We start from the raw sequence: 9,802 nt of genomic DNA, 5'->3' as shown, positions 1-9,802 counted from the left end.
AGCAGTTCAAATTAAAAATCTGTGTGTACATTGTGTGAGAATTACCAAAGAAAAAAGAGAATTTCAATTGGAGCTGGGGGAGAATGATAGTGGTCCAGAGAAGATAACTACTTGTGGGGAGGAAATACATTAGGACATGATGTGATTCTAATTCAATTAAAAACATTAAAAACACAATCCAGGAATCACAAATGAGAAAAACAACAAGACAAACAAGCAAAGAAAAACATGCCCTACTGAGAGCTGGGCACTGAGCAGGCGCCATGGTTCTGTTGCATGTACTATTTCAAGCATGGGGTCTACTTCACCCTGTTAGCACTGAAGGACGTAGAGGAGATCAGCCTGGTGGTGCTGCAGGTAGAGGAGTGTGTGCTTAACCTTGGCAAATTCCACAATGTCGTTCGTCTGGTGGCCTTTTGTCCCTTTTCTTCATTCCAAGATTGCCTTGGAAAGTGCCAATGCCGTGTCTGAAGGTGTTGTTCAAGAGGACCTCCGCCTGCTCCTCGAAACATCCCTGCCATCTAAAAAGAAGAAAGTACTTCTGAGGGTTGGAGACCCCAAGATTGGTGCTGCAATACAGGAAGAGTTGGGGTACAACTGCCAAAATGGTGGTGTGATAGCTGAGATCCTTCGAGGAGTTCATCTGGTGAAGGGTCTGACAGATCTTTCTGCTTGTAAGGCCCATCTAGGGCTGGGACGCAGCTAGTCTCATGCCAAAGTTAAATTTAATGTGAACCGGGTGGACAACATGATCATTCAGTCCTTTCAGTCCACAAGCCTCCTGGATCAACTGGATAAAGATATCAATGCCTTCTCCATGCGTGTCAGGGAGTGGTATGGGTACCGTTTTCCAGAGCTGGTGAAGATCATCAGTGACCATGCTACATACTGTCGCCTGGCTCAGTTCATTGGGCACGGCAGGGAGCTGAATGGAACAAAGTTAGAGAAACTTGTGGACTCCCTCCCCTCTGTTCTGAAAGCAAAAGAATGCTGTGACAAGCTGCCCACCTGTGGTGCTAAACACTGACACTGCAGTTCTGGAGATCAAAGGACCGGTACTCAGCTAACCTCTGCCAGAACTCCCACTTGAAGTTCCTGCTGTAAACAGAGTTTGCAACACTGTGTCTGCTATCTTGTTTATGTTAAAAGTTTGATTGTTGTGTTTTCGTTTTGCCTTTTACTATATAAACACATTGCACCCTAAGTAAAGCACGCTTTGATACATGTCCTTGGCGTCTGTCCTTCTTTGTTTCCCACCCGCTTATTTCCACAGGTCCAGTTCATCTCTAGTCCAAAGCAATCCACAACCATGTAGGATCCGCAGGCGGACTCTACAGAAACTGAAAGAAATTACGATGGATGGGGCCAAGGCTGAGGCCATTTTGGATGCCTCTTGGTCCTCTATGGGCGTGGACCTATCCGCTATCGACTTTATAAACCTCAAGAGCTTCTCCAGTCATGTGGCGACTTTGTCAGGGTATCGCCAGAGCCTACATACTTCCCTTCACTCCAAGATGAGTCAAGTAGTCCGCAGCCTGTCAGCCTTAATTGTGGAAGCAGTAGGTGCACGCCTCACTGATGATGCTGGCAGCCTCAGCCATCTGGCCAAGGATCGAGCATCCACAGTACAGATCCTTGGGCCTTAAAAGGCCTACTTAAAAGCCCTGAAGACAAGGGATCACACACCAAAACATGGACTCATTTTTCTTTCCACCTTCATCGTCTGAGCAGCTGCAAAGAACAAAGGCCGCATCTCCCGATACCTAGCAAACAAATGCAGTATTGCCTCGGGAATTGATTGCTTCTCTGAGGTTCCCACAAGTGTGTTTGGGGAAAAAAAATCCCTGAACAAACTCCCTGAACTCGGCTGTCTTTTTACGAGACTGGAGAGATTCCACGGAAGAACCTGGATATCTTAAAGAAAGCCATGGTTCAAGCAGAGGCAGCGGCTGCTGAAATCACCAGAAATCAGGGAAAACAGGAAAAGAAAAGCTTGAAGAAGAAAAGAAGCGACAGGCGGCACTGGCCCTGGCATCTTCAGTAGTACTCCAGAGGAGTGTGAGGAGGTACAGGAAAAACCTAAGAAAAAGAATAAGCTAAAACAACCCAGGAGACCCTACAGGAAAATGGAATAGAAGACCCACCTGTCTCTTTGCCTAAAACCAAGAAAAAGAAAGCTCTTCCTAAGGAGGAGTTGGCAAGTGATCTTGTAGAGCCGGCCACATGCAGTATGAGTGCTCCTAAGAGAAATAAATCCTCACCTAAGGAGGAAGTGGCCAGTGAACCAGTCGAGGCAGCAAGCCCCACCACCCCTAAGAAGAAAAAGAAATTTTCTAAGGAGGAGCCTGAGGCTGCTGCTAGCTGCTCAAAGAGCGGCACAAAGAAAAAGAGAAAGTCCCAGAAAGAGCAGGAGGATCAACACGGACCTGCTTGGTGGGAGGGGCATACCTTGTGGTGGAAGCTCCTGCCCATGATAAACCCCAATAAAAACACAAAACCAGATTTAAAAAAAAAAAGAGAGAGAGAGAGACATCATGGTCAAATCAAACGTATAAGGGAAAGTATTGAATTAGGGAGCTTAGTTATCTTTTCATTGGGTGAGTCTGTGACCGCCAGGATCGGGAAGCATGGTAGCATACCTGCTTAGAGTTCATTTGAGAGCTTAGATCTTATAAGATCTTAGTGGGGTGTGAATTTTGTAAACCCCAGAGATCATCTTAGTGATACAACTCCTTTAACTAGGCCACAAATGCTAATCTTTCTAAACGATTCCAACAACTAGGGATCACACACTCAAAACTATGAGCCTATATGGCCATTTTCATTCAGACTACCACCACATACAAGAACTTATTTTGCACATTTTATATACGAATAAAAATGTTAAATAGGCTGGAACAGTTGTTTGAGAAAGTATTTGCCTCTTAAGCATGAGTGGCAGGACCTAGGTAATGAACCTAGGTTTTGAGACTAGATAAAGAAGCCGACAGGTTGTGTTAGCTAACAGGAATCTGAGTAGTAACCTTTAATTTTATTTAATCATTAAACATAAATAACATGGGCTGGAGGGTGGTGGTGCACGCCTTTAATCCCAGGACTTGGAAGGCAGAGACAGGCAGATTTCTGAGTACAAGGCCAGCCTGGTCTACAGAGTGAGTTCCAGGACAGCCAGGGCTATACAGAGAAGCCCTGTCTGGAATAAATAAATAAATAAATAAATAAATAAATAAATAAATAACATTTTTGAAAACTCTCATATATGGGTACTATATCAACATGACTTCTATCTTTCACCCCCACCTCAAATTCCTCATATCCTCCTTTCTTCCATCTTTGACTGTTCTGTACATACACACACACACACACACACACACACACACACACACACACACACGGAAGGGGGAGGAAGAGAGAGAGGGAGAGAGAGAGAAAAAGAGAGAGAGAGAGAGAGAGAGAGAGATGCTCACATGTAATTTCAGTCTACTGAGCTTACTTAGCACTGCTTCTATTCAGGGATGACCACTTGGGATTAGATATCCTGTGGATGGTCATTCAATAGAAGACTAGTTCTCCTCTATTCCATTCATGATCTGTGGTTCTTTATCTGGGGCTTACAGTCATGTGAAATCTTCCCTCCGCATGTTAAGTGGTGGTACCCTTACTCTAGTGTTATTGTTGAGAACTCATGGATGTGTCTACCCCTGTCGCTGTCAGTCTCAGAGGAGAACACGAAGTCAACATTTATTCACACAAACTTACAGTCACCATATTTAGTAGAATGACAGATTACTGCAGCATAATGTTCTATTTCTGTGCCATTTACAATGAATAGCCACTCTTCACGTTTCAAATATTAAGACCCATTTTACTAGACTCCAGTTTCTTTTGATCATATGGAGGAGTACTGTCCCAAATGAATACTTTATCCACAAAATATATCTGAAATGAAGAAAATATGACTGAATAATAGCCATATTATGGCTATTATTAGAAAGTAGGATAGAAATATTTTCCTAATTTCATTTAATAAATGTTTTAATAATCATTAATAAACATCATTTAATCATTTATCATTAATCATTTAATCATCTAATAAACATCATATCTGTTTGTCACATCTATACATTATTTTATGACAGGAATTAAACTCAGTTGTCTCTCTGAAAAAGTAAAAGGAATGTAGGTGGTCTTTTCTCTGTGCACCTTAATGTTCTCAAGATTACTACCTGATGTTTTTTCTGAATAAACATATTTTCTAAGCACTGCATCAAGATGCCGAATTGTGGCATCCTGCCCCCCTGCTCTGTGGTGGTTCCGGAGTCAATGGAGGTCCGGGATTGACGCTGGGTTGTGAAAACTCTGGCTCCTGAGATCAAACGGACTTTGCAGCTCAGAAGTTGTAAAGAAATGAAACTCAGCCTGCTTCTGCTTTGAAGGGCTGCTTTGTATACAGACTGACAGGTCCCACTGTTTACGTTAAAAGCTTGTCAGACCTTCCTTTCAAAATCCCCCTCAGGTCTAGTGTTTGTTGATTACACCGAGTCAGGCCGGTTGCTATTTGGGTTCGGATTTCCTCTGGGTCTGGTTCCTAAGCGTAACTATAAATACTGAGTGAATTACAGTAAAGGTCTCTTCATCACATCTCATCACATCTACCTGGTCTCCGCGTCCTTCCTTACTAACCGCTTGCTTTCACAGGTAATTAATTATCCCAGTTCCGAGAACTCCCACGGAGAGAGAGACTGCGGGACAGTCTCCCTCACCGAATAATATGAAGTCATGATGTTTGAGACATGATGAACAAGTCCTAAACAAAATTTGAAGATAATGTTTTTAGTGATCTCTGATTTAAATAATTTACATGATATACATCTTTAAAGTCCACAGTCTAAGATAAAAGTTAACAAGTTGCATCAAAATCATGTATGCAAATTATTAATTTCTAATCCCATATTTCATATTTCTACATCTATATATCATTTAAATCAACATACATTTAATTAAATGTGCATAATGAAACAAAAAATAGATAGAACTTTATTCTTACAAGCTCCATGTTCTTTAAGAAGAAAGGGTTAGCACTGACTGACCTTAGCATGAAGTCAGAACAATGAGAAAGTCTCACCCTCCTGGCAGTAGATCCTATACCAATTCAATTATTTGTTTTATTTGGATATAGCATCATGATTGAAAACAATGAAAATGAAGTCCCTGTATAACAACTACAAAAAATAATGTTAAATTTATTTTTTATCTATTGTCTTAGGTCAGAGGATAATACCAAATGTATTTCAAATACATACATATATATATATATAAAAACATTGCCAATTATAATGTTAATAATTTTACAAGAAAAATATGTCCATCTTCAAGAATTAAGGTGATTTGTTCCTATGATTTTTATCATAATTTAGAAGCAGAGCTACATAAGTAGTGATCTTTAGAATTATATAAAGATTATATGCTTTATCTGCATATAAACTTGGTCTGTCTCATAATCAACAATAAAATACCTGAAAATTTAAGGAGATTATTGTGTTTTCTTATAATTCTTGAGTCTAGGAAGTCTATGGCTAAGGTGCCACCACCTAAGCCCTGATTACTAGGACCTCACAGGGTGGAAGTCACAGGGAGATGTGAAAATGTGTCCTGTCACATGGAGAAAGGGTGTAGATGAAAATCCCTCACCCACAGTCTTCTTATTGTCCCCTTCACAAGAACCTAATCACCTCCAGTGAATCTCACCTCTGCCTTCGAGATAAAGTTTCAACATGAATTGTTTGAAGAGATAAAATGTCAAAACATAGTAATCTCTGGAAACCAAACCAGAAAATAGTTATTTACGTACAGTAGTAAACTGTGCTGGTTTGAATCATATTTTTCTTTATGGATATTCTAAAATGAGCCAGTGTCAGTCTTTAACAAAATTCATCTACTGTTAGTGTCCTATCAATGTTTCATGCCTGTTTAAATCCATGATTCAACTTCTGCAGCACATGCAGTAGAGAACTGAGAAAGAAAAATTGGTGACCTTCCATTCATATATAGACTGTTAGAAAGAATAGGACTCTGACCAAAATGAGACCAGGAACAAAGCAAGAGGAACTCTGCAAGACAATTTACTCCAGTGCAGGAGGTCGTGGCGATATCTGAAAGTAGGAAGGTGAGCCCATGAAGAAGAAAGCTCACTAAGGTGTTTACTCCCACACATGACTTCATCATACCATTGATGGAAGTTCTGCTTCAAGACCTGATGGCAATTGCCCAATTCAAAAATGGTAATGAAGAGAAACAGTTGGATAGAAGTCTCTGGAATACCTGGCGCTTGAACAAGCAGCCGTGTACCAAAGGATTTCACAAGATGGGAGACTTGTGGAGGAATGGTTGTTGTAGCCATCTTTGATAGAAAACAAGCATTCCTTATAGAAAATTGAAACAATGGATACTAAAGATTTTGAAATGGCATGGGTAGGGTTTGTAGTTTGAAGTTCTGGATCAGTCAGAGGAATCTGAACTATATGAAGACATCTTTCAAAGTCTGGCAGTTAATGCACAGATAAATTAGCTCAGTCGTATTTCTGTCTTTTATTTTGTTTTCTATAAAATTGCAATAGGGTCACTTGAGAGAAGAAAACTAGGATTTTTTTTCTCTTCCTCTCTCTTTTGTAAACAAATCCATTTTATTCAGCAATCTCTGTTTTCTAACATGGAGGGAAGCCGTATGACATGTTTATGGATCAAAATGAGTCCTCAGATGTGCTCATATTGCATTTACTTTTCTGACAAGGTGTAAACAAGTTAACACCTGCTCCACCTCAGCAGGAGAAGGGAAGAAATGGAATCCCAGGAGAGGGTGTGGCAATGGTGCCTCCTCCCTCCTCATGAGTGCTATGGCACCACTCCACTTGCTCTCTGCTGTTCTGCTTATTGGCTCTGATGAAAGTGCCAAACATTCTTCAAGTTACCACAGCAATCTCAGCTCCATAGTGTCTACAAAAATATCATTTTATTACAGTGGTGGTTAATATAAGTTCTTAGTCCATAGAGAGCTTTAAAAACACCAGCCACTTAATATGAAGAATATTTAAAGTGAAGATTTTTAATAATATTCAAGTAAATCTTATTTAGGATTTGTGGAGATTTTAAAACTCACTAGTAAAAACATTTTTTTTTCTGCATGGTGTTACTAAGTTGCATTGTTTTCTCTAACAAGATCAAAGTCCATAAGATTTGCAGTGACATCAAGCTTCATAACTAGAAACAATTTCAACTGAACTAAAACTTTGAATCCAAACACATAAAACTTAAGGAAAATAAATGTGTACTGCCGTGTCATTTTTGATGGCTATATGGTTTTGTGTGTCAACTTGACACAGGCTGGAGTTATCACAGAGATAGGAGCCTCAGTTGGGGAAGTGTCTCCATGAGATTCAACTGTGGGGCATTTTCACAGTTGGTGATCAAGTGGGGAGGGCCCAATGTGGGTGGTGCCATCCCTGGCCTAGTAGTCTTGGGTTCTATAAGAGAGCAAGCTGAGCAAGCCAGAGGAAGCAAACCAGTAACAATGATCCGATCCTTGTGACCTCTGTATCAGCTCCTGCTTGCTGACCTGTTTGATTTCTAGTCCTGACTTCCTTTAGTTATTAACAGCAATGTGGAAGTGTAAGCTGAATAAACCCTTTCCTCCCCAACTTGCTTCTTGGTCATGATATTTGTGAAGGAATAGAAACCCTGACTAAGACAATGGCTATTCTTAGTTGTCAGCTTGACTATATCTGTAATGAACTCCAATCCAAACAGGAGAGCATACCCATGAGAGATATTCTGCTTGGTTTGAAGTGGGTGATTCCACTTCACGTCTGGATCTTTGAGGAAGGAAGACACAGCTCTGATTTGGATCTTGAGGCTGGAAGATACACTTTAATCTGGGCTATATCTTCTGCTGGAAGACTATATAAGGACTTGGAAGAGGGAGCATCTCGCTCTTTGCCAATGTGTCCTTGCTTTGCTAACACATCCATTTTTTTTTTCACTGACATTAAAGTCTACTTCTTTGTGGTTCCAGCATATGCAGAAGATGAGTTGAGACAGCCAACCCGGTGGGACTGAACAACTATGGGATACTTGGACTCTCCTTCCATAGGTAGGCATTGTTGGATTAGTTGGTATGTAGCCTGTTAGTTGTTTTAATAAACCCCTGTTGTTTATATATACAGAAAGAGATCCATTCCATAAGCTGTGTGACTAATACAGAGTTGATAATGTTATGTTTGGGTTAGTTTCAGAACTAAGGAAGAATTTTAAAATAAAGGAAAACAATAAAAAGTCTACAATAGTTCTATTAGTTTGTTTGAAAAAAATATTTTATATTTTCTATTACACATAGAGATACTAGTTATACAAGCAAAGCCCTATAATGAAACATTATTCTATAAAACCCACACTCATATATTTTACTGAAGCCAAGTAAAGACTTCAAAGAATGGGTTCAGAATCTTGAACCCAGAGGTTGTTGGTGTCAAGAACTGGGATTTCTTCTGCAGTGCTTAGTAAATTTCTTTCTAGTGACATGTAAACATAATGAATAAAGGGAAAAAAAATATTCTACTTCTAGCTTTACGGAAGCTGTTGATTCTAAGACACTATATAAATCACTACAGATCAGCCAGATCTTTTAAAACACAGCCATTTTAAATGCATACAGGGCAGCCAAGAGGTCTGCTGAGGGCTCCAGACACTTCCTACAGGAAGCTGAAGAGTGAAGAAATATTACAACTTGGATAATTTGGACATTCTTTGAGGTCTAGATTTCTCAACAGCATCTAATTACAGACCACAGACAGAATTCAATGGATGTGGTAGATTTGTCACTATGGTAGGAGGGAAGGAATTAGTGATAAGAGATTAGAGAACTTTACACAGAGTAGAAGGAAAACAAATTTAGTACACTACAAAGACGATTTGCTGAAGCACAGTAGGAGAAACATGTGGAGTGTATGCTTCCATAAGGATAATCTCCATTTTGTACATGTGCTTTTCTAGTTAGTGTAAGTTATGTTGTATTCAGTTACTAAAGTGACATTAACTACCGTGTGAATGATGGCATTTTGCATTGGCTTGTATTCAGTTCTGGGAAGTGGAGGTGAGTATAAGACACAGCATATCTCTGTCATGCAAAGAACCCATGTAAACAAAGACTGTGCAAATAGTGACTGTCCTGTTTGTTTCCTGTTGGTTCTTGGAAATGGTATTAAATCTTTCTAGAGGCCCACAGCAGTAGTCCCAGGCTGAAAGTTTGTCTGGAGGTAAAACTTTTCTGATTGGGACATCCGGACAAGCTTACAAGAGCGTACTGTTGTGAAGCCATTCCATTTCTGTGTGCTAACAGCCTTGAATATACACTGATCAAAGTCTCAGATTGTTTTATTGAGCATACGTTGTGTTTTATAAAAATGAAAAAGGAGACAAGTGTATGTTTGATAAAGCCAGGTATGGTACAGTGTGGAAGGGGGTGCCTCAGTTGGCCCATTCTGAGGCACCTCTCACCCAATGGATATAGTATAGAATAGAGTTTATTTAGGGACTGGAGAGGGGAATTAAGAAGGAAGTAGAGACAGAGAGAGGGAAAGAGAAAGGAGGGAGAGAGAGAGGAAGAGAGAGAGAAGATGAGAGAGTGAGAGGAAGAGAGGCCAGCAAGGAACATGTGGAGAGGTGAGGGGTGGAGCAGCAGGGAAGAGGAAAGAGGCAGAAAGCAGTCAGGTAGAGAAGGGGCAGAGAGTAATAGGGCAAGGAGGGCCAA

General features: G+C 40.3%; 1 pseudogene across 1 annotated transcript; it reads left to right on the top strand.

Moving 5' to 3' along the window:
* Positions 1-263: 263 nt before the first annotated feature.
* LOC116094855 lies at positions 264-7,028 on the top strand (annotated as a pseudogene). Its single transcript, XR_004120346.1, has 3 exons — positions 264-952; positions 1,338-2,433; positions 6,791-7,028. The product of XR_004120346.1 is annotated as a nucleolar protein 56 pseudogene (transcript).
* Positions 7,029-9,802: the final 2,774 nt, after the last annotated feature.

This window comes from Mastomys coucha, unplaced genomic scaffold (genome assembly GCF_008632895.1).
Source record: "Mastomys coucha isolate ucsf_1 unplaced genomic scaffold, UCSF_Mcou_1 pScaffold17, whole genome shotgun sequence".
Lineage (NCBI taxonomy): Eukaryota > Metazoa > Chordata > Mammalia > Rodentia > Muridae > Mastomys > Mastomys coucha.
This window is presented reverse-complemented; position numbering and strand designations above follow the sequence as displayed.